General features: G+C 46.9%; 1 long non-coding RNA gene across 1 annotated transcript in view; it reads right to left on the bottom strand.

Moving 5' to 3' along the window:
* LOC117197112 (uncharacterized) overlaps nucleotides 1–25,052 on the bottom strand; it is a 150,402-nt gene that overhangs the window by 10,463 nt on the left and 114,887 nt on the right. Inside the window, exons 5-7 of the long non-coding RNA XR_004477625.2 lie at nucleotides 18,080–18,187; nucleotides 2,432–2,662; nucleotides 2,149–2,295 (exon numbers count right to left, since the gene is read on the bottom strand). This is a non-coding gene — a long non-coding RNA (uncharacterized LOC117197112). The remainder of the gene's footprint in view (nucleotides 1–2,148; nucleotides 2,296–2,431; nucleotides 2,663–18,079; nucleotides 18,188–25,052) is intronic.

Raw genomic sequence — 25,052 nt, forward strand, 5'->3', positions numbered from 1 at the left:
TGTTTGATCCACCGCAATATAATTGAAATAGAAAAGCATCTCGTTTTAGAACCGCAAGCCCATACTGAAGCACATCCTTTACACAGAAGGCCTGTGTGAGCAAGGGCCCCAGCTGGTTGCAACTGCGCTCCCAGCACCGCTCGAAGCCCCAGACACATGTCCACCCCCGGAGGTCCCGGCAAGGACTCTGGGAGCTGTAACCCCACGCACACGATCATTCACTGACAACCGTGATTAATTAGCGTTGAAGCGGGAGCAGTAAACGCTCTCTGTTTGAGGCTTGTTCCTTCATTCATTTTCCATGTCCCCCAGTTAGGCAATGCTCATGGGTGGGAAGTGCTTTTGCTTTAAGGAATCAGTTAAAAATCAAACGGCTCGTTTTGCACACTGTGAGGAAAAGCGGTCCTCCCCACCCTAAAATTGCCTCACCCATCCCATCACCGCCCGCCTGCTGGAATCACAAGACATGGTGCCAACTGGCAAGCATGGGGGTGCGTTTTTAACTCACGGGGGAGTGGAGCGAGGAAAACATTTTTGTAAGGCTGTTTAAAAGTTATTTGCAAGGGAAACAATTAAAAAAATGTGTGGCCGTTCTCTTGATGTTGAAGAAATGCTATATCCAGCATCCAACTCCAGTGGGCCAATTCTCTCCTGCAGGATTTATGGGACCAATACTGCCCAGCAGACAGAAATCTACATGGAAACATGTTTCATGATAACAGAACTGTAATAAGAATAATACCCCAAATGCCCAGACAGTTTTATAGTGCTCTGGTCATGGAATTCCACTTTCTCTTTGGAGCCCTCGGGATGATAAATATGTCTGTGTACATCACCGCCAGAAGCTGCCTGGTGACCAGCTGTCAGGATGGCCCAGGCTGGGCCCTCAATCTTCTAAAATTAGCTGGGAATACCATGTCTCCACAGGCACACATGTGTCACATCTCGAGATGGATACTTAGGTTTCTACTCAGAAATCCCTACTTCTTGTTCAGTGAGTCTGAAGTTCACGAAGAGTCCCCCCATCTATACCCACTGACAGGCCACAGGGTGAGTTCAGTCTCAAAGCACTGTCGTGGGAAGCTTTCATTCTGATGATTCTTTGGGGTGGAGACCCTTTATAAACTCAGAGGCGGGGGGTCTAGATGGACATCAATATCCTGACGTGTTGCTGTCTCTGACTTCTCTTCTTCATGTTCTTCTATTTCAGGAGCCAGCATGGGGCTTTCTGTGCACACAAATCAATGCCAGAAGGATCTTGTCACAAGAGGCTCTCTGCAGTTCACAGCGGGGGCTGAGGAAGTACACGTCAAGCTCTGTCTTCACCCTGAGCTGATTCACACGTGGGCCGTACCTGCTTCAGGGCTGGTGTATCTGCACCACTCTCCACATAAGGCCTCCCGGACAACCAGCCAGTCGCAGCACCATTCCTCTCGAGACTAAATACAACCTCAGAATCTTTCTCAACCCAGTGCCCCAGAGAGCAACCACCAATCCGTTAAATGAGCTCAGCATTGACAACTACTTGCCACTCCGTGGTCTATATATTTAGACTCTTAGACAAAACAGAACAAATTACTTCCTAAGACAACTGGCTCCTGGGGGGAAGAACTTTGTGTGATCCATTATTTAAAAATAACCCATTATTCACTTCTGATGCATTCCCACCACGTCTGTGTTCCCGCTGTACGTAACTGGAGCTGTTAGTGTTACTTATGCCGTCGTATGAAAGAGTGTCTGCATTTTCTTCCAGGCGAGTCCCTTGAATTCGAGGGTACCAGGCTCCCTCCATTACTCCCGACGTATGATGGGAATATTACTGATGCTGAATAGATGCTCAGTGACTTGAAATGAAAGCATTTAGATGATTCACCCAACCATAGCCCTGTGTTTCTGGAAGGGAAGGAAGCTAAACGCTTTTGGGATTCCAGGAAGCACTTATGTCAGGGGACGAAACCAGGGATGGCAAAGTGCAAGGGTAGGGGCTAGGGCTTGCAAGCACTCTAACTGCAATCAGAACCAAGAACCAGTGCCTCAAAGTGCAGCTGCTAATTCAAGGTTTATCCAAACCCAGGGAATGCTTTGGTCAGCAAAACTGGACCCAAAAACATCTCCTGAGAACAAGCCGTCTCATAAGATTTCCGTTACCTGCTGCTTCCAGGCGGACTGAAAATACCTCCGGGCCGCCTTTCCAGCGGTGGTTTTGGCACTTTTTCTTCCAGACGGAGCCCACAAGGGCAGGAGTGCACAGAACTCAAATGTCCTGGGAGGAGAGTTGATTAAATGTTTTCAAACCTCAAAAAAGGAAAAAAAAAGAAAAAATCAGTTCAGGTAGAGTTCAAGTTTGGGGGTCAAGCTTCAGGGACCCCTGGGACTCTTTTGTAGGGAGGCCATTAACTTACTTCTTGAAATGGTACCCTGGAGGGCTTACCGGGGCAGCAGTCAGCGCGCAGCACCGCCCTCCTTTGTTTTGTGTGGTCCGCCCGTCACAAAGTGACCCAGAATCACGCTGCCCTCCTTCTGCTGCAGGAAGACGCGAGCCAAGTCACAGAGAGGGTCGCCTTCATCCCGAGGCAAAGGCCGACTTTCTCTTCCACTCCCCTCTGCTTTCCTCTTGAAATCAGAGCTTCAGATGGCTGACCCTGGCACAGATCTGCTTTTCCTGGGGAGATAGGATCGTTTCAAGCTGCTTTTCCACATGAAAACCTTTAGAGGCCCTTGATGACACTACCACCGCCCGCCCAACGCTGACAGATGAAGCTGGAAGAAACAATCCAGTGTGTGTTTGAAAACTAAGACGTTCCAAGGTTTCTGCCTCGTTTTGAGCCCTTTCCAGCTGCTGTCCAGTGCGGCCGGCTCCTGCCATGGATGCGATTTTCCTGAATAGGAAATCAGGCTTCATTTCCCCTCGAGTGCCAGGATAATGCAAGGAGAGGCGGCTGGGGACATGCGGAGTGCCGCGCCACCAGGGCCCCTCCCTCCGGCCCCCGCCCCTTCTCTTTGCTTTTCGCTTCTCTTCTGCGTTTCACTCTCTGCAAAGGGGCTACGGATTTTGATTACTTCTTCCAAAGGAAGGCTAACAACTTTACCGCCTAAGATGATGACATGATAACAACTGAAAAAGACTAGGAGGACGACACCCAAGCCAGTGCCCGGGTCCTGATGGGGAGGACGTCTTCCAGGCAGAGCCGGGGGAGAGGGGGCCCGACAGAGCTGCTCTGAGGCCTCTTCACACCCCGGCGTCTTGCTCACTCACGATCCGTTCACCAGAGGCTCCTGGAATTACGTGCACTTTGTGAGAAATACAGAGAGGAGTGTAGGTTCCTCCCCCGCCCCGTCCAGTAGAACCCCTGTCCCGAATAAAGGAAAATAATAATAGTAAAGAGCTTGTGTCCCTGTCAGAAAATATATCTGCATCTTGCTTTACAAGGACTAACTTAACCAAACAGGAAAGCAGATGTCAAATCTTACAAACAGAGGTCTGGTTTCTTGTCCCAGGAGCTCTGCGTGAGCTCAGAAAGGGAGAGAGGGCTCTGTCCTTAAGCTGGGGTGAACAGATGGATAGCTTAGGAAGGCACAGCTCATTCAGTTCTACATTTTGAATATATGTGTGTGTATATATATATATATATACACACACACACACACACACACATACATAAAACATATATACATGAAACACACACACATATGCATGTGTATGTGTGTATCATTTTTTTCTACCTGAATTCCTTAAAATATAATTCTAGAAAGGAGAAAGGGCTATATAGCAGATGACTTTAAAAATGTTCTATTTGAGTAAACTCCTTGCTGTAACACCGTGTGGTGAGGCAGCGGCGGAACGGAACTCAGGCGTCCACTAATTCCCACCCCCTCTCTCACATTCCGGCCACGGTAGAGCTTTGCTTGCCGTGTCAGGTTAATTTAGCCTTTGCGGCTGCAAATTAAAGCTTCATTCTGAAAAGAGGGAGCTAGTGGATGAGGTGGCGAGAAGGAATAGGAGTTTTAGCGACATCGGCATTGACTTGGCCACGTCCATGGCTGCCACGCCAGACCACGCCGGGAAGGCGCCCACGTCTTTCCGTGGCTGGTGCGTGCAGTGCAGCTGCCGTGCTCCAGGCAGGACCTGTCGTGTTGTCACATGAAGGCGACAGCTACTTGAATCTGTGCTTGAGAAAGCAGCCGTGGACAACACGTGGCTAGTGGCGCGTGTGTGCGTGTGTGTGCACGTGTGTGTGTGCGTGGGGGGGGGACCAGTAAGACGTTCTAGGTGGAAATAGGCTGTGGGCTGGCTTTGGCCCACCAGCCGGAGTTTGTCGGCCCCTGTGTTAGAGGATCCAACTTCTCTTCGTTCCTTTCACTCGTGGTGTTTAATCAGAAGTCGCTGTGATGACAAAGAGCAGCTCCCGAGGATGCCCGGGCAGCCCCTGGACGGAGGGACGTCCCTCCGTGTAGGAACATTCTCGGCAGGTGTGCCCGTTCCACCAGGCAGCCCACCAAGACGCTCCGACGCCTCCCACCCAGCTTGACGGCTGAGGGCTGCCTGACCTCTGAGACAAGGGGCAAAGTCTAAATGTTTCTCCTCTGAAGCCCTGCTACCTGATGCAGCAGCCTCAAGGGACAGTTTAATCTTACCGGCTCAGAGTCAGATATGTCCCCCCTTTAGATACAAAGCCGCCTTCTCCCCCAATACTGTTCAGCTGGGCTAGAGGACCCTGTTATGTATCCAGAACTACCCAGTCCGAGACGGCTCCAGGGACCCAGTCCTGCCCTACCAGGACCCAGAGCCATGGTCCCCGCCAGGCGCAGAAGTGCTGGGAGGTCAGCGAGAGGTCACCACGCTGCTCTCTCTGGTTCAAGCGCACACACACTGTCTGATTGTGCTGGTCCGACTCGTTAGACTCACACGGGCTCATTCAGCCAAACAGGTGAAACTGATTTATGCCAGGCTCCCAGGGCTGGGGGCTGCACCGCAGAACGGCTTTGTGTGGGAAGACTGGGATCCTTCTGGTTTGAAATTTGTGAGAAATTCAATTTAAGCGCACACCCTTTTCACCTCTGAGGCAAGCCTGAGGCCACCTGAATCAAAACCAGATGGACTGTCAGGCCTAAAGACAACAAAGAGTGGTGGGATATCCTGCCTGCAGAGGACCCCGGAGCAAGGCTGAAACACAGCCGGCTTGTTTCTAGACCTCGGCCGGGATGCTCCCCAGATCTGGAGCGCGGCCCCGGCCCTTTGTCTGCCCACAACGCCCAGGGCATTGCCTCGTCGTAGGCCGGTTACTTGAGCTGGTTTAAGTGCGACCCTGAGCTCCCCGGGCCTCAGCCCCTTCCTTTGCACTGCACCCCTAGCAGGGCTGATTTGTTTTGGCCAGGCTGGCAGGTGCCCTCCCAGCGCTGAGATCTGAGCTCCCACAGGGGTGTCAGCGGTGACCTGAAGTCTTGGGTGGCCGCCTTCACGCTCTCGCTTTCCCCGTCAGCTGATACATGTACCACCCACGTGCTGGAAGTTTCCGGCGAGCTCCAAGATTCCTGTAGGAGGGGGCGCTGACCTCCTCCACCCCCGGCTCCCACCAGCCGGCGGGCCCTGCAGAGGAGCCAGGCCCTCTCGGAAAGCCGGGCCCTGCCTCTTCATAAACAGTGAGGGAGTGAGCATTTACACATGTGGCTGTGAAACACGAGCCTCCAACTGACAACTGAAATCGGCCGTAAACAAACGCTGCCTGAGTCCAGAAGCTTCTTCTAAACCGCCTTTGAAAAGAGGCGAGGGAGCAGCGGGTTATTTTCCAGAGACTGGGTCTGTCTGGGGGCTCCAGTCACGCGGGCGTCCCCAGAGTGGACCTTTCCCTCGTCCCTGCCTTCTGAATCCCTGTGCATCGTACCGGAGGCCAGCAGATCCCTGAGTGGCCTCTGCAGCCGTCAGGCAGCGTCTCCACTGCCACCAGGGTGCCCAGGGCTGTGCTGGCCTTGGTGTCCATCTCTCTCTCCAGGCACGAGACATCCAATTAGATTATGGAAGAAGGCCCCCCTGCCCCCAGGGGACTTACGTCTATTCCCATCATGCTGCCCAAGCGGACGCTGGTCCCAGCTGTGAAGACAGCACAAAGCCCTGGGGGCTGCGAGGGAGTCCAGGCCTCCCTTGGCCCAGACATCCTACCTGGGCCTGCCCACCTGCATCCGGGGGGGCGTCCAGAGCACTTGACCAGCCCCCCAGGCCAGGTTTTAGGGTGGTGCCTCATCTGAGCGGGAGGTGGACGACACTGGAGTCTCGTGGAATCTTTCCCCTGCACACGTTTAAAATCACTTCAGGAATTAGGCTACAGCATCCTCACTACATCCCCGACCGGTGGGAGGGGGGCACGTGGTAAATCCTGTCGAGTTGCTTACGCAAGAGAAATCCAGGCACAGCTAGTATCGCAGACGGCAGAGCTCCCGAGCACTGAGAGCGTGGACGCCGGGGGCAGACACACGTGCACATGCACACGCATGCACGCTGGCCGCCTTGACAGCCTGCGGGGTCAGTCAGGAAGAGAGGAGGCGCCTGGTGCACAGACCGAGGGCTTCTCCCTGTTCCTCCCTCCTCCTCCCATTACACCTCGAACCCGGGGCTGTGGGGGCCCGTTGAGGGTGGAACAAGTGCCCTGAGAGGCCACCTTTGCGCAAGAGCGGCTGGATTTAAAATCAAAGCAAAGGGGGGAGCGGGGCAGTGCTGGCAGGGCGGCCGGGCTGGTCCCCGAGGGAGCGTGGGTGATGTCCGCAGCTTCCGACGGGCCCAGAGGCTGCCTCACCAGCCTGTGGGGTCCCCGAGGCCTCCGCGGGTTCTGGGGAGAAAACGGACGAGAGGCAACAGCGCTGGTGCCACCAGGCCCGACGGTGCAGCGGGAGCCTGTGTGGCCTGGTCAGCACAGAAGGCCACGACCCGGGAAGTGGGGAGGCTGGTCAACCCGAAGGGCCCCCGAGCTCAAAGGTGAGCGTCTCGCCACTGGAGTCGGCCCGCCCGGGTTCTTGTGACTTGTCCTCTTTGGTCTTGGGGTACAGAAAGGGTGAAAATATGGGGGAAGGGAATCGCAGGTAAGACATAGCCAGTGGTTCTTAACCTCAGCCGCTCCTCTCAACACTTGGGGAAAACACTGAGGAATGCGGGGTCCGGACCGCATCGGAATCCCTCCTCCTGGGGCCCAGGCATCAGGCGATTTTTAAGGCGTCCACCCCACAATGATCCCATTGTGTCACCGGGTGGAGGCCCGCTGGATGGACGGCTCAGGGGTTGGTGGGTCCTGATGGCCGTTTGCAGGCAGGAAGGGACAGGTCGAATCTCAGCACCGGGATGAAGGGGAGGCTTGATTCCAGGGAGTCTCAGAGCTTATTCAGAAAATCTGACAGGGGAACCAGAGCAGACCTACTGAGTGTGTGTGTGTGTGTGTGTGTGTGTGTGTGTGTGTGTGTGTGTAAATATTCTCCAAACATTATGTAATACATATATACACATGCATACGCACATGTGTGTGTATATATGTTGTTTGGGGGATATTTAGTTCTTTTATTGTATACATATGGATGTGCACATGATAGTGTATAATTTATTTTTATTGTGTATAGACACATTATAGTGTGTATACACACACACACACATATATGTTTGGGGGACATTTAGTTCTCTTTATTGACTAAAATTCGAATGTTCCCCTGTTTAAAATTGGGGAGCCGTCCCCCCTGAGCTACCAGCGATCCTACAGCAAGCCGCAAGGACAAAATGGTCACTCAGAGATGCTATTTTTTCCTTTTGAAAGAAAAGAAAGGGAGGGAGAGAGGAAGAATCCCCTTCTGGAAATTTAAACCAAGACATATCTGGAAAGCTACAACGTGAAAACGCAGCTCCAGGGTTGGGGGCGTGCCTTTGAAGCCACCCGTCCAGAAAGCCTTTAGGAAACCAGCTTGGAGTCACGCTCTCAGCCCAGCAGGATTCGGGGCCATCAGGATCCACCAGGGCCGAGCAGGGACAGGCCCCTGGCTGCCCCTCGAGGCTGAAGTGATGGGGGTGGGGAGGCGGGCCTGTCCCTGACTTGACGGCTGGGGAACCAGCTGTGTCCTGCCATTATTTGGGGCTTACACATCAGGTGTTGCTGGGAGGGGTAACATCTGTCAGAAAGGTTCTCTGTTCTTTTTTTTTTAATCTATACTTTGCAAGATCACAGTTGCCAAAACTCACTCTGCGGCGGCTGAGTCAGAGAAGAACCGGCAATTTGCAGACCTCATCTGCGTTCTCATCACGAAGCATTTACGTCGCACTTTATATCTGCAGCGTATTCCACGTTGTATTAATTTTCTCCAAGGATTACTACTTTAAAAGATTTCACTGGGTAAAACTGCAGAGGTGATTTAACAAAACAGCCTCATATAAACTGTCCACCTTCTGAACAACCACCCATAAAACACGTCTGCTTCTTCGTCACAGATGATGAAACTGAGGTGCAGGAAATTAACGGTTTCAGGGGTGTCCCTGCAGCTGACTTTCTGAGGTGGACTTTGGGAACTTGGGCCCCTGGGTTTGTATTCTCTGGCTTCTGTTTTATCCATAGGACCACTCCTCCTCAATTTCCCAGGTCCAGCCAGGGTCTTTTTTCTCTTGCAACCTACTGATTTCACACTCTTATCAACGCAGAGCACAGCTGCATTTTCTGAACTACATTGATTTTTGAAATTTCACTGATGAGAAGGAAAATTCTCATTTTGATAGCACTCCAGGCTCTGAACATGCAGTGTGTAATAAATTGTACAGATTCTGTAATTTTTAAACCTTTTTTGCTGTTGTCTTTTTCAGTGAAATTATTATTTCCCCTAATGTGGGTATCAACCACCTCAAATCCTTTCTGAAAATAGGAAGGGCGTGTGTGTGTGTGTGTTCAGTGTTCAGACTAATTCACTTGTGTTCCTAATTTCTCTACAAGCGGTGGGGAGAGAGTCACCTTCGTGTTCTGCAAGATGAAACTGAAACCAAGATTGATTAATCAGTTACCACGTCCACAAAGGGTCTTGGGGAATCTGAGTAGCCGTTAGGGGTCGGGGTGTTGGGGAAGGTGGCATCTAGTCGCTAGTGAACCAGGCAGGTGACCGTGGACGACTTAGTGAACCTAAAGCTTCATTATTCTCACCAGCAAAAGTGAAGCAGCCTGTAGCATGCCCAGGGTTCTGTTATTATGAATCTCATAAGGAATCCTGGCTGAAAAATGTTCTGTAAACTGCAAATAACTACATACTTCTGTATGTAATTATACATTACTGTACATGGACACCTGTGTGTGTATTATATCATATACATACATCCATACATAAGTAACGCATTATTACTAAAATCGATTGAAGTAATTTCATTTCAAAAGGGCGATGCGTTTTCTAAACTGGGTAGAAGCCAGCTTTTGCTCTATATCCCTTGACACAGGATAAGTGACTTTTACAATAATTTTATAACGAGATTCTCATTTAATTAAGAACTATTTATAAAAACAAACCTAAAATACCTCCAGCAAAAGGTCATTGTAAGGGAAAGGCACACTTTATTAACTTGAATGGACTTCGGATTAACACTAGTCCTTCAAAGATGTGAGGGATGAGATCACATTGCTGGAAAATATATTACTTTTTCTTTCAAGGAATAATATACTTTTCTCCCCCTTTTCCCTTAGCTAAAGGAGTAAATATTGGAGAACTTCTCTCTCCTTTAGAAGCCAGGATATTTAAGAAACTCTTCAAGAGAAACTCAGCAATCTGATGGGCCTGAGTGCAGGTCCCCAGGTCCCCGTAAGGCCCGGCCTGGTGGGCGTGTGCCCCTCAAATGTGGCCTGAAATGGTCCCAACCACTGCTTTTCTCCAGCCTCACCCGAAGTCATGAGTGAGCTGCTGTCCTTTTGAAAGCCGTTTCTACTCTCTAGGAAACTACCCCAAGAAAATAATCAGAAATGCAGATGAGACTTGCAGGGACAGTTACTCCGGTGTTGTTTAGAACAGCAACACTAGGGAGCTCTTAAATATATCTTGTTTATGCTCATGTGCCATCATTGATGTGATATTTGCCAAGAATGTTTGTGCTGGAAAATATTTCATGCTATGATGTTAGATCAAAGGGGTGCAACATAAAATCAGTAATGCAATGATTCTGATTTTATAAATGTGTTTGGCATGGAAAAAAGATTAAAAGAAATTATATCCAAATAATAACCATGGCCATCTCCCAGTGATGGGTATGAGGAAATTCAATCTCCTCTTAGACTTTGCTGTATTTTATACATTTTCTACAATAATCATATATTACAATTTTTTAAGTTTATTTATGTTTATCAAGAAAGTCTTTTCCAATGATGCGAGTTCTGTTCTGAGTAATAAATTTGTGTAGAATAACAATTTACTTTTTCAGCTTCTGGTTACCTCTGTATTGCCCTTCTTTTGAGAAGATGATCTGGTCCCGGTTGTAACTTCGGCCAGACTTCACCTGCGTCTGTGAGCACCCAGCGGCCTGACATCCGGCTATAGCCAGTGGACTCCACTTCTCAAGGCGGGCAAGTGAAGGGATTTAAAAAGATAAATTCACTTGCTCACCGGTTCAACAGATACTCACAGACTTGCTGCTCTGCCAGGCAGATTTTTAGGCATTTTATCTTCAGGGGGTCAGTGTGAGGGGCCTGGAAGGAGACATCTAGGGCCACAGTTTGAAGCTCCTTTGCTTTTGGAGGCTGTGTCCAGCTAAATGTTTCTAAGATGTGTCAGTTCTTCTCTGGACAGATTAGCAAAACTCTCTGAAAAATGACTTTGAGTTATTAAAATTTAAAAGTATTTAATAAGCACGTTCTGTGTGTCAAACACTAGGCTAAGAGCCTTGGATAAGGAAGAGAAGTGGATGAGAGCCCCACCTTCCCGCAAGAGGCCTGGACTGCCCGACGGGACCGACGTGCACCCATTTTTTAAATTTATTTTTTAATTGAGGTATAGTTGATTTACAATGTTGTGTTAATTTCTGCTGTACAGCAAAGTGACTCAGTTATACACATATATACATCTTTTTTTATATTTTTTTCCATTATGTTTTATCCCAAGGTATTGAATATAGTTCCCTGTGCTATACAGTAGGACCTTGTTGTTTCTCCATTCTATATGTAATAGTTGGCATCTACTAACCCCAACCTCCCCGCCCATCCCCCACTCCCCGCACCTGGCGACCGTATGATCCAGCAGTCCCACTCCTGGGTATGTAACCGCGCATCTTTACTGTGTGCTGTGTACACGTGCTGAGGCAGAGTCATTGCTTCCCTCCCTGGATGCTTCAAATTTTGCGATTATGAATTTCCACTCTATCAGTTACTTGATATTCACGTACCCACTATCCAATTCCTTTGGTAAATTTTAAATGCACCATGACAAATAAAAACACTGGCTCCCCCTTCTAGCTGTAAGTCCTGCGAGGTCTACATGAACAGCAGGCCTTCCTAACCTAGTCTTCCTGCTGCTGTAAATAGAGCTGCATTCGTTTAGTGCATGTTATTATTGTGAATGTAGATTAGTAATTCCTAGATGATGTAGGAATTAAGGTATTTGTCTCAAATATGCAAAAATACCCACAATTTTCCCTAACACTCCCTCTTCTTGATACTCCCTGAGGCCCTGTCACTGATTCTGGGCTCTAGAATCCGTGCCCTTTATAATATTAGGGGTGGTGACCATCAATAACAAAACCCTCTCCCCAACTTACTGCAGGGACAAAAGCCTCTAGAATATTAGTATTCAGTAAGCTGGCAAGCTAACAACAAAATCTATGGGCTGAATACTTATAAATACTGCATTTATCCACAAAATCTAAAAATTAAGAATTTCTATGTATACTAAACACTTATCATAACAGAGCTTCTCAAGCTGTAACGTGCACACAAGTCCCCTGGAATGTGGTCAAAATGCAGATCCTGAATCAGCAGGTCTGGGCCGGGACCTGGGAGTCTGCATTTTAACAAGACCCCAGGTGATGGTGGTGCTGCCGGTCCATGGACCACACTTTGAGTAGCAAGAATCTTTACATGGGTCTCATGGAGAGGAATATGAGAACTGGAGGGAAATTCTGAGCTATCAGAAAGAAAGAACCTTCTTTTACCACAAGATAATAGGCTTCAGGGAATGCCGTGAGGTTGAGGGCCTTGGGACATTGTCCCTGGAAGGCCCCGTGTGGTAGGGTCACTGCACATCCAGGGCCTTGGGTGGAGCTTCAGGGAAGGGAGGGCTCCGCCGCACCCCCACCCCCACCACCCGCAGGTGGGCACGGAAGCAGCCTGTCTTCAGACACAGGCCGAGTAAGACCGCAAGTGTGGAAATGCTTCGCAAAGTATAATATGTGTCAGGAGATATTATCACACAGCTCACGGGGTCGTGAGGCACAGTCTTAGTGGGTGTGGAAAATAAAGAGACTCAACTGCTGTTGCAGAAAGCACTGGGTGGCACTGAAGATCTTTCCTGAAAGTTCCTTGAGGGGAAGGCTTGGGCCTCGGGGTGGGGACGTGTGCTCGTGCTGACTCTCCCTCTTTGTGTCACCTCATTTCGCCCTTTGCCCGGCCTCTGCCTGCATCGTCCCCCCCACCCATGCCCCCCAGTCTTGTCCCAGCAGGAGGGGAGTTTGCCAAAGGGGCTGGAATGACCTGTTTAACTCCCACTCACTCAGACTCTCTCTACTGCGTCCCCCCAAACTCACCTAGAGGCTCTCACTTGCTACCATCTTGAAGCACACGCAGTTGCAAATTTGCTCATCTCATCTTGAGCCTCAAAAAGTTAAAACAGGCTGCCTTCCCCCAATCTGTTTTACATTTTCCATCCGTCTCTCTATCAACTGTCCTTCTATCCACCCATCATCCATCTACGTATCTATGTACACACGTATGCGTACGTGTGTATCATCTCCATTTACATCTTTCATGAAGTTGTAATTTCTCAGTCCTGTTGCTGCATGAGGTTCGTGATGTTATTCTATTTTATATGTACATGTGCTTTTGTTTGTACTGTGGTCTGAGCTTGGACGGTTGGCAGTAATTTGCTTCTTCACTTGTTGGCGTTTGCTGACCCGGCCATGCTCTTGTTGACCTACTATCAGTTCAAACAGTGTTTGCTCAGGAGGGGGAACTGTTTGGTTTTCTTATTTGTTTAAGTCTCTGATGGGAACTAATCGAAGGATGGACTGACTCTGCTCTTGACAGCTCCCTGGTCATATACATTCCAGCTTGATCTGATGTGGTGTATTTGGGGGAACTGGGGAGAAGTAATTGGCCTTCCAAGTCCAGGTTGCAATCAGCACACTCTCAATTAGAATCAGAAATGATGGGAAATTCCTGACCAAATATTTTCAGCAGTTGACCCTAAGAGGTGCACACTTCTGGGTGCTGCTCCTCGTTTAGCATTTATTCAACAGCTATTACTGACCACCCGCTCTGAGCAAGGATCTTGGTTACAGCGGAGACCTAGACACGGTATTGACCCTGAAGGTGCTCACAGCCTGTGTGTATGCATGTGCTGGCCACGTGTGCATCTAAGTGGACACATCTGTCCCAGTGTATGCATGTGTCTGGGTGTAATCATCTAAGAGTGTGTGTGTGTGTGTGTGTGTGTGTGTGTGTGTGTATGAACAGGGATAGTAGGCACGGGGAGGACAGATAAAAAGACTTCTTCAAATCAGTCTGTCAAGGAACAGTAGAGGTAAGTAGAGGCAAGCACAGTAGAGGTAAGTCTCAGACCACTGAGGGCTGAGACTGTTTTGGCCCGAATGTAGCTTGGAGTGCGGGGCATGGGGCTCGTAAGAATCCAGGTTGGGGAGGTGAGCAGAGACCAAATCACACCCCCACGTCCAAGTGTGAGACAGAAACAACACACCATATTTCCCCCACTCACCCTCTGCTAGAATCAGAATCCCTGGAATATTCCTCTGTACTTTGTCCACTGGTAAAACCTGAAAATCCTTGACCCTGGTCTCCACCCTATTTCTTCATGCCCCAGAGAGTCATCGTGCAATACATAAACAGACCTGACTGCAGCTGGTGTAGGAGAGAAGGGGGAAAGCTTGGCCTCTCTCTCTCCTGAAGCCACAGCTCTCTGTGAAGATGGAGCGTTCCTACCTCTTACTTAGAAAACATTCACGCACAGGGAGGTGCATTGAAAAGCATTTTAATAAACACCCCGCCTGGACTTCCCTGGTGGCGCAGTGGTTAGGAATCTGCCTGCCAGTGCAGGGGACACGGGTTCGAACCCTGGTCCAGGAAGATACCACGTGCTGCGGAGCTAAGCCCATGCACCACAGCTACTGAGCCTGCGCTCTAGAACCCACATGCCACAACTACTGAGCCCGTGTGCCACAACTACTGAAGCCCGCGTGCCTAGAGCCCGTGCTCTGCAACAAGAGAAACCACGGCAAGGAGAAGCCTGCGCACCACAACGAAGAATAGCCCCCGCTCGCCACAACTAGAGGAAGCCCGCGCGCAGCAACGCAGACCCAAAGCAGCCAAAAAAAAAAGATGACTCTTTAAAAATGAAAAAAAAACCTCCCCACCCCTCTCTCCTGTGTTAAGGCAGGAGCATGAAGGCCTGCTTCCTGCAGCCAATGGTTTAGATTCCAGACTCAGGCGAGCTGATGTGAAAGGTCTGATGGGCCTGCCTGGATGGATATCCAAATAAGCAATTTCTTACAAACGTGGAACCCAGTGATGGCGAGACCCACAAGGTGATGAAAGAAGCCCAAGATAGCATCAGAAATGACCTAATAGAGGGGGAGCTGGGGCAGAGGTGATTGGCATCCCAGCTTTTGCTAAATTTAACGTGACTCGCCAAGTAAGAGAAGTCATTATTGAGAAAACGTGGAAGTCCAGCCAAGAGTTTGGGTGATGGAAAATTAACTATAGTTGAGACATAAAATTTTACAATGTACGGATTGTAGAATGATTGGATGTCTTTCGTATTTTAAGAATGCAGCTCCATGGACCATCTCTTAGCATTATCCTGAAAGCTTACACTTTTGATTAAAACCTTCAAATCTATCTTGGAGATCCAGGAAAGAGTGTGCATACCTTAAACCCAAACATTCTACCACCTGCACAACTGGCATTCCCAAGTTTCCTTCTATCTTTAAATTTCATTAAAGGGGTTGTGGCCAAGCTAGAATTCTTGTATGCGAATTTTGTGTAGAAAATTCAAAGAAGTTAGAGATTTTAAAAGATTATTTAAGAGTTTACACATAGGGTTATTTTCAGGGAATACAAGATCAGACCCAAACTTAGCTACTGTGTTTGGGAAAACGACTGATGCAATGCCTTGGGTACTGCCTACCTGGAGGGGCTGGAGGCTGACTTGGGACAGACCCCAGCACAGCCCAGGGGGACAGTCCTGTGACCCATCACGTGCTCACTGGGAGGAGCATGGAGACCAAGGAGGGGGGAGGTGAGCTTCAGGCAGGCAGACGTGAGTCCTGGCCATTCTCCTCTCCAGATGTCGCTCTGTTCCTTTCCACCTTGTCTGTTTCACTTACATCCACTTTCCAAACTCAGCCAGACTCTCAAGTGCTCATGTAATTGCACTGGGCTGGATGATGAGAGAGCCCTGAGGTTTGGAATTACTCACGCCAAGACCTGTCACACCAGAGAGCACTGTGTACCATGAACAAGAAGCCCAGAGGAATACAAAAGTAATAAAATAAGTGTGGTTATGTGGTGTGTAGCAAATACAAATTTCCATGATATGCTAAATAATAAAAATGTTTCTCAAGAAATATCTACCCTAATGGAAAGGAATCACATGGCCTTAAATCAGCTGAGTTCAATTCATTCGGCATTTATTGAGATCCACTTATATCTGAGGCACTGTGAAAACCAATGGGAATGAAAAGTTGAACCACATATGATCACACTGGTGACGATTCTGTCCAGCTGCCCCCTTGCCCCACAACTTGTTCAATAAATCTAAGGAAAGAGCAAACATCGACTGACTACCTGCTCTGAGCCAGGCACTGTGCTAGCCTCTGAGGCTATCAAGTTGGTTAAACACACAGTTCTTATCCTTAGGAACTCATAGGCTGGTGGCCATTGCCTTTTTTCTGCTGCTTTTGTAAAGAACAGAAATTCTTACCACCTGAAGTCATCATCAGTATAGCAATAAAACTCTGAAAGATGCTAAAACTTGGCCCAGATCGAGAGGAGAAAACCATGCAGAAAAGATGGAGTTTCTAGCAAAGAGACACAAAGAGACAAGAAAAAGCTCTCAGTCACTTCCTTAGCATTGAACTCTGAAGTCACGACATATATATTCTGGTTCAGCACACTTTCACCTTCTGTGGCTGTTTTATTCCCATGTATTTGAAATAGGGCTGTAAGATGTAGCAAGCAAAAATACAGGAAATGCAGTTAATTTTCAGATAAGATTGAATTTCTTTCTGTGAAGTTCAAAATTAACTGAGTGTCCTGGATTGTAGGGGTAAACTCATTAGAAATTAGCTCTGTACTTACAGAGATTTGTGCACCCAGCTCTGGCGGGGAGCGCCCATTGTGGAGCACGAGCAAGCTCTCTGCTTCACGTGCTCTCTGGATACCTGAACTAACTTAGCTTCTCTGTTCAAAGCTCGTTTTGTTTTTATCAATCTTTGATTTAAGCCAACATCTTTGCCTGTTTCTTTGAAGAATTTTATTAGCTTTATAGAGTTTTTGCCTGCTTAGGTGTCTCTCATTCCTTATAAGTTTTTTTTTTTTAGATGTTGGCGGTAGGAGTTTATTAATTTATTCATTTCGTTTTGCTGTGTTGGGTCTTCGTTTCTGTGCAAGGGGCAAAGCCATCAAAGTCTAAAATTTTTTAAAAAAAGAATTAAGGAGTGTGCTTGTGTGCGTGTGCGTGTGCGTGTGAAACAATTCAGAAATGAATTAAATCTGAGAATGGTTAGCACTCACTGAAAACGCTCTCCGAGGCGGCCAGCCCAGCACACCACCTGCATCCTGTCGCCCCACCGGTACTGCAGCCCCACAAGGGAGTCCTTGTCTCCGTGACAAACGAGGAAGCTGAGTAATAACTTAGCCATTTAAAAAATCCATTAAAGGGGCTTCCCTGGTGGCGCAGTGGTTGAGAGTCCGCCTGCCGATGCAGGGGACACGGGTTCGTGCCCCGGTCCGGGAGGATCCCACATGCCGCGGAGCGGCTGGGCCCGTGAGCCATGGCCGCTGAGCCTGCGCGTCCGGAGCCTGTGCTCCGCAACGGGAGAGGCCACAACAGAGAGAGGCCCGCGTACCGCAAAAAAAAAAAATAAATTCATTAAAAAATTAACAGAAACTCTACCCAAGGAGGACTGCCCTAAGTCTTCGGTTGCTGTGGAAACCAGCAGTGTTCCCTCCCGGGCATCCGAGCGGTTTCTCCCTGGGTGTCCTGGGTGTTCCAAGGGCAAGACTCAGGAGTCCAGAGAATTTGGAATCAAGAGCTAAGCTGCACCAACACACAACAGCCATCGTCACAGCACGGGGCGTGGGGGTCAGGACCAGCCTCCCCGAGCTCAGGGGACACAGGCCCCAAGGGCCTCGGCTTTGCCTCAGCCCCAGCTGGGCTGCTCTCCTCAGGGGCCAGCAGCCACTGTCCTCAGGGCGCCCCCAAAGGGCTGGGGATCCTCGCACAGGAAATGACCATCCTCCCCACACCCTAGTCAGCAATAGAGGAATCAGGAGTGCAGAAAGGTGGGCAGTTCAGTTGGTTTCTAGCCTAATTCCTTCTCCAGGAGAGTACTTTAAACACCATCCCAGGAATTCCCTGGCCGTCCAGTGGTTAGGACTCCGTGCTCTCACTCCTGAGGGCCCAGGTTCAATCCCTGGTCGGGGAACTAAGATCCCATAAGCCACAGCACGGCCAAAAGCAAAACAAAAGCACCACCCTCTGCAACCTCTAATATTAGTTTCTACAAGCCTCAGACGTGGTAAGCTAGTTTGGGGAGAAAAAAACATAAAGCAGGAAAAGCATAAGAATGATACACATTTAATTCCGATATTTAGAATGCATTTGGGGGACCTAAGTTTTGAAGTGAAATAACAAACAGACTAACCTGAAATGTTTTCCTACATTTCAGAAGAGACTGGTGAGTCTGACCGCTGCCTGCAGACCTTGTGCTGTAGCCGAACCAGAGGGCACGTCAGGAACCTCGGGGTCCAAACTGGAAGAGACAGGAAAAATCTCAATTCATGTCAACTCTTGTGGTAATCACTACTTTTTCTTTTAAAACCCCTAAATTTTAAAAAATATTTGATGATTTTTCAGTAAGGCCAGAATATAAGACATTTAATGTCATTTGTTTCCACAAGTATTTCTATAACAAGTGAAGCAATCAATAATAGCTTAAATTAATGATCCTACAATCCCACTTCTTGGGCTTATATCCAGAGGAAACCATAATTCGAAAAGATGCATGCACCTCGCGATGTTCACTGCATCACTAGTTACAATAGCCAAGATGGAAACAACCTAAGTGTCCATCGACAGATGAATGGATAAAGAAGATGTGGTACATATATACAATACTACTACTCAGCCGTAACAAAGAATGAAATAGTGCCCTTTGCAGCGACATGGATGGACCTAGAGATGATCATACTGAGTGAAGTAAGTCAGACAGAGAAAGACAAATATCATATGATATCACTTATATGTGGAATCTAAAAAAATGATACAAATGAACTAATTTACAAGACAGAAATAGACCCACAGACATACAGAACAAACTTACCGTTACCAAAGGGGAAAGGTGGGGGAGGGATAAATTAGGAGGTTAGGGTTAGCAGATACAAACTACTGTATATAAAACAGATACACAACAAGGACCTACTGTACAGCACAGGGAACTCTATTCAATATTCTGTAATAACCTATAAGGGAAAAAAAATCTAAAAGAGAATAGACATATAAGTAATGTATAACTGAACCACTTTGCTGTGCACCTGAAACTAACACAACATTGTAAATCAATTATATTTCAGTGACATTAGCATATTATATATACGCATATATATTTACAGTAAGTTATATATATGTGTGTATATATATTTTATATGTGCTCCAAAATGCTAGCAGTGATGGGGATTATGGTGTTGATATTGGCTATTGTGAATGATCTTCCATTTCATCTATGTGCTACTGTTATAGTTAGAAAAAACACAGTTTTAAAATGAGGTCTTTTTATAAAGACAAAAAATAGCGTAATTTATTGAGCACTAACTCTGTCAGGCGTTGTCCTGAGAATTCTACGTGTACTAATGCATGTCCTCTCCATACCAGCTCTATGGAATAAGCATTACTGTTATACACTGTGCCAGTTACTACGTGATTATAAATATCAACTACGCAAAGATCAGGAGCCTTGGAAACATCGTGCTGAATGAAAGACCTCAGTCAAGAAAGACCACCTATTGCATGATTTCACTTACATGAAATATAAACCTTCAGAATAGGCAAGTCTGTAGCGACAGAAAGTAGATTAGTGGTGGCCAGGGACTGTGGTTGCCAGTCGTTGGCTGGGTGTAGCCTGGGGAACACAGCCGTGGCATGACGGCCATGGTGGCTCCACAGGGACCGTGGCTTGAGGCTGTCAGCCGTACTCCGCACAGCAGCTTTGCTGGAAGGAGCCCTAAGGGATCCACCACCATGGCTGCCACACGGAGGCCTGCCCGGCAGGGGACCGGTTCTTCCATGGTACCTGTGGGCGGTACCTGAGAGGAGATTTACAAAAGGGAGGTAGTGGGGTGAATGACACCCCACCATGGCAGGCACTTATTGGGCCAAGATTGAAACCTGTCATCCTTTCTCCTGGACCCGTCCTAAGTTCCTCTCGCTCTCGGCTGTCCCGTTGGCTGTGGGCCGTGGTGCCCTGCAGATGGAATTAGCACGGCCTGCCTCCAGGACCCCAGAGAAGACATCCGGACTCCTCTATGGGGGTTTAACACAAATCCACACGGCATCCAGCCCCACGGGCACCGCTGACACTGCAGGGTCTGCCATATTGTATGGCCCCAGGGGCAGGGCTGAGGCAGCAGGACCCACCGCAGAGCTTTGCCCTGCTCTATCCTCCATGTCATCCAACACACAGGCCTGAGCACCTCCCAGGCATGTAAAGTGGCCTGCAGAGGTCAAAGAGGCAGTCTGGGCAACGTGTGCTAGGGATACGAGACACAGCACTTTATGTGTTACTCTGGAGGGACATCTGGTCACCCCCTGGACCCCTAAAAACTTAACTCTATGGCAGCACCCTGAATTTTTGTATGGCTTGTCCTCCACCTTCTGACGCATACGTATCTTACCAAAGCCTCCAACAGGCTCGCCACTGCTCGCCTGACTTGTCCAGTCAGCAGGATGCCATCAATTTAATGAATTCATGTGATGCTTTGCTGGATGGCCAGTGGTCCGTATTTCCTTGGACTGACACAGAGGCCAGGAAAGCTAACAGAGTCCTGGGACAGAATTATAAACAAATGTTCTTGTCTGTTCTACACGAATACAAACTGGTTGTGTTCCTTTTTTCTGATGGGAATGGAAGAGAGCGCATCCACCGAACAATAACCACGTCTGGCCTCCAGCTCCAAGTGCGCAACTGGAGCTCCTACCTGGTTGACCTCGGGTCGTCTACACGGATGCAGAAAAGGTAGGAAACTCGTGCAAGTTCACACAGAAAATTGTGCGGCCAGAAAGGGACATGGAATCCTACACTAAAACATTCTTCTCACCAGTATGTGAAATGTTGCAAGATTAGCAATGCTTTGGTAGGAGAAACAGGCACAGATAGAGGCCTGTAGGTGGAAATGCTTTCACCGCCCCTCTTCCATCCTTGGTCTGGGACCTTTCTTTGCATCCTATGGAGGGGATTTCTCCATCAGGACTTCCTACTCGACAGCTACTGACCCGTTTCCTCTTTGCCTTTTTAATGGGAACACCCACCATGTGTATGTCCGGTCACAAAGTTGCCTTGACAAGTACCATATGAAAATACCAGAAAGTCAAGGGGCAGTATGGTTGCATAGAACATGCTTTGTTTAAAAGTATGTTTTTAACATTTAAAACAATCTATTCCTAAAGGTTACTCTTAACACGGGCTACTTGGTCCAACTCCATTCTTTGTGATAGTGCTAAGGCAATAAAGCCAGGATCCTGAGCTGTCATTTGGTGTCAATCACAACTTTCAAAAGAAGAAAGGGGACAAACTTAGACCAGGTGACTTCTGGGGTCAGGACCCTGAAGCGGTTTGGAGTCAGGGAGCCTCGACATTTGCAGAAAGGGTCCATAGCCTCTATCTCCCGACAGCCTTGACTAAACAGAGGCCACGAGAGACGCCAGAACCGCCTTAAATTCTCACCCTCCTTTTTCTATCGCGTGTCACAGACAACTTCCTGTCACCCAAATGCATCCTTCTTTCCTTCTGCCAAGAGGAAAATTGTTAGGTGCCGTCATATTCAATAGATGGTTATTCAGTCGCACTTGAAAATGTTCATTTACTGTAACAGGCTCATTATTCTAGGAATGTAATTGGAACCCAGGCTGTTATGACCTCAGGAAATAGAATATAACAAAACTATGCAGAATATTAACATTGCCCCCCGAACAGGGCAGCCCTCTCCTCAGGGAAGGTGGAGAACCCATCACCCCACCTTTCTCTCCTCTCACAAACTCAGCGACGGTTTGATCTCTGGGAACATTAGGAGACTTCGAATCAAGAATCCTTAATGGACCCATGGAGAAACTGAAGCCTATCAGCTTAAGAAAATAGAACTTTTACTGTCCTAGAGCATTTCCTCTAGTGACCCTACAAATCTGGAATAGCCAAGAACTAAGCAAGAAAGATCTTTTGTGTGCTGAGGTGTGTAGGGCATCAGGCAGCATGGAAGTTGGGTGGACTTATCTACAACCAGGTGTTCTGATAAGAACTGAAAGCATATTGAAAGGTGAAGGAAAATTAAGAGGGGGCATGAAAATCAAAGCCCCTATTAATAGCCTATGTAAAATGAGGGGGTTAGACAAGAGGACAAGCTCTGACATTGTATTTCATGTCTATTATGCTTTTTAAAATTATTAATAAAATGGAGTTCAGTATAAATATAATGCCCTGTACACCATCCAAATAGCCGATGCAGGAATCTGGTTTGCTATTAATGATTTAGACTGGAATCTGTTCAACAAATGAGATTAAAATAATTAGAAGTGTAATTAGCGATGTTATCCCCTTCAGTGGGAGCAACACTTAGGCTAATCTGAGACCTTATTCCTAAGCCTCGGCATAGCTGTGTTCCAGAGACCTCACTTGAGTTTGGTCTCCCTTTTTGGAGTAAAGTTTTATGGCCTCATGTGACTTTATAAAAAGGCCATCATTATATGCGCGCGCACGTGCGCGCGCGCGCACACACACACACACACACACACACGAGCCATGTTTGAAATTTCTAATTTCAGCCTCTGAACCAAGAAACTATTTTGTAGTATAATAAGACATATTTACTAGTATTAAAGTAGCAGGCTTATTGTAAGTTTTACAACATTAAAAATGTGATGGGATTTTTAACCCCAAAATAATGCATAGCGCTTAACATTTCTCAGTTGACTTAAAAACACAGAGCCCAGACCAACAATCCAACAGATAAATGGGCAAAGGATAGGAACAGAGAATAATTATATCTTAAAAATATGAAATAGGAAAAATAGGAAAAGATACTCACTGCGCTTAGTATAAGAAAAATGCAAATTAAAACTATACCAAGATGTCATTTTTCATCAATCACCTTGGCAAAACTCCAAAAGTTGTTAGTACTTTTCACTGGTGAGGCTTCGGGGAAACAGGCCCCCTCATACCTTGCGGTGGTACTGTAGATTCCTTCTGGTCCAGCGATGCTCTATTTGGCAATAGCCATCAGAATTATCATGCATATTACCCTTTAATCCATCATTTCCCTTCTGTAACTTTACCCTACAGGTAGACTTGCACACGTGCAAAGTGACATATAAAGAAGGCTTTCCATTGCAGCATTGTGTATAACAACAAAAGACTGCAAACACCCCAAATTTCCATTATTTTAAAACTATTTAAATTATGGAACATGCAGCTATTTGAAAAAATGAGGAGTCTTTCTATATATTGATATGGAAAAAATCTCCAGATCTATAATTTTGTGGAAAAAGCAAAGGTGAAAAACCTGAGAGTATCGTATATTCCTTTTGAGGAACAATGAAAGGAGAGATAAAAAAAAATATATAGTTGTGTTTGCTAGTATTTATATTTAAAAACTCTGGAAAGATGCACAAGAAACAAACAAAAGTTTTATGGGAGTGAGACGGATAGCAGATAGAGGTAGAAGGAGGGCTTTCTACTACATATTTTTCGTTTATTTTTCTTCCAGCTTTATTGAGATATAATTGATATATAACATTATGTAAATGTAAGGTGTGCAACGTGGTGATATAAAGTATGTATATATTGTGAAGTGATTACCACAATAAGGGTAGTAAACACATCCATCACCTCACATAGTTACAATTTTTTTGTTGTATGTGTGGTGAAAACTTTTAAAATGTACGCTCTTAGCAACTTTCAAATATGCAGTACAGTGTTGTTAATCATAGTCACCATGCTGTACTCTACACTCCTAGGACTCATTCATTTTACTACCTCTGGAAGCCACCAAACTGTTCTCTGTTTACATGAGTTTTGTGTTTTAAGATTCCACATGTAAATGAGATCAGACAGTATTCGTCTCTCTCTGAGTGGGAAGAATACAAAGTGCCCTTAGGCTTCCTCCATGTGGTCACAAATGTGGTGTGTACATATGTACCACATTTCTTTGTCCTTTCAGCCATCAGTGGGCACTTAGATGGTTTCCACGCCTTGACTACTGTGAATAACGCTTCATTGAACATGGGGTTGCAGCGATCTCCTCAAGACAGTGATTTCGTTTCCTTCAGATACATACCCAGGAGTGGCATTGCTGGATCATATAGTAGTTTTATTTCTAGTTTTTTGAGGAAACTCTGTACTGTTTTCCATAGTGGCTACACCAAGTTACATTCCACCAACAGTGCACAAGGGTTCCCTTTTCTCCACACCCTTGCCAATTCTTCTTGTTTCTTGTCTTTTTGTTAACAGTCACCGTAAAGAGGTGTGAGGTGATATCTCTTTGTAGTTTTAATTTGCATTTCCCTGACAATTAGTGATGTTGAGCATCTTTCCATGTACGTGTTAGCCATCTGTGTATCTTCTTTGAAAAAAATGTCTATTCAGGTCCTTTCCCCATTTTTAAATTGGATTACTTGGTTTTTTGCTATTGAGTTGTATGAGTTCCTTATATATTTTGGATATTAACTCCTTATCATATGTGTGATTTGTGAATATTTTCTCCCATTCTGTATGTTTGTTGCCTTTTCATCTTGTTGATGGTTTCTTTTCTTTTTTTTTTCTTTGCGGTACTCGGGCCTCTCACCGCTGTGGCCTCTCCCACTGCGGAGCACAGGCTCCGGACACGCAGGCTTAGTGGCCATGGCTCACGGGCCCCGCCGCTCAGCGGCATGTGGGATCTTCCCAGACCGGGGCATGAACCCGTGTCCCCTGCATCGGCAGGCGGACTCTCAACCACTGCGCCACCAGGGAAGCCTGATGGTTTCTTTTTTAAAAAAAATTTTATTGGAATATAGTTGATTTACAAATGCTGTGTTAGTTGCAGATGTACAGCAAAGTGATTCGGTTATACATGTTTCTTTTTTGTATGAAGTTTTTTGGTTTGATGTAGTCCACTTGTTTATTTTTGCTTTTGCTGCTGTATCTTTTCACCTACTAGAAAAATCAGCATGTATTTCATGGTGACTGATTTTTAAAATGTTCCTTAAAAAATACTTTGCTTCTTATTTAGACCTAGAGTTAACCATGATAAAGTTAGCCAAGATATCATGAGAGTCCCAGTTAGATACCTTTATTACATAAAGGTTTAATGACATGTTTAGATTATTATTTTACTATTATTGCAACAGCCTCCTAGTGGGCTTCCCCCGCACCT

Source organism: Orcinus orca, chromosome 10 (genome assembly GCF_937001465.1).
Source record: "Orcinus orca chromosome 10, mOrcOrc1.1, whole genome shotgun sequence".
In the NCBI taxonomy this organism is placed as follows: domain Eukaryota; kingdom Metazoa; phylum Chordata; class Mammalia; order Artiodactyla; family Delphinidae; genus Orcinus; species Orcinus orca.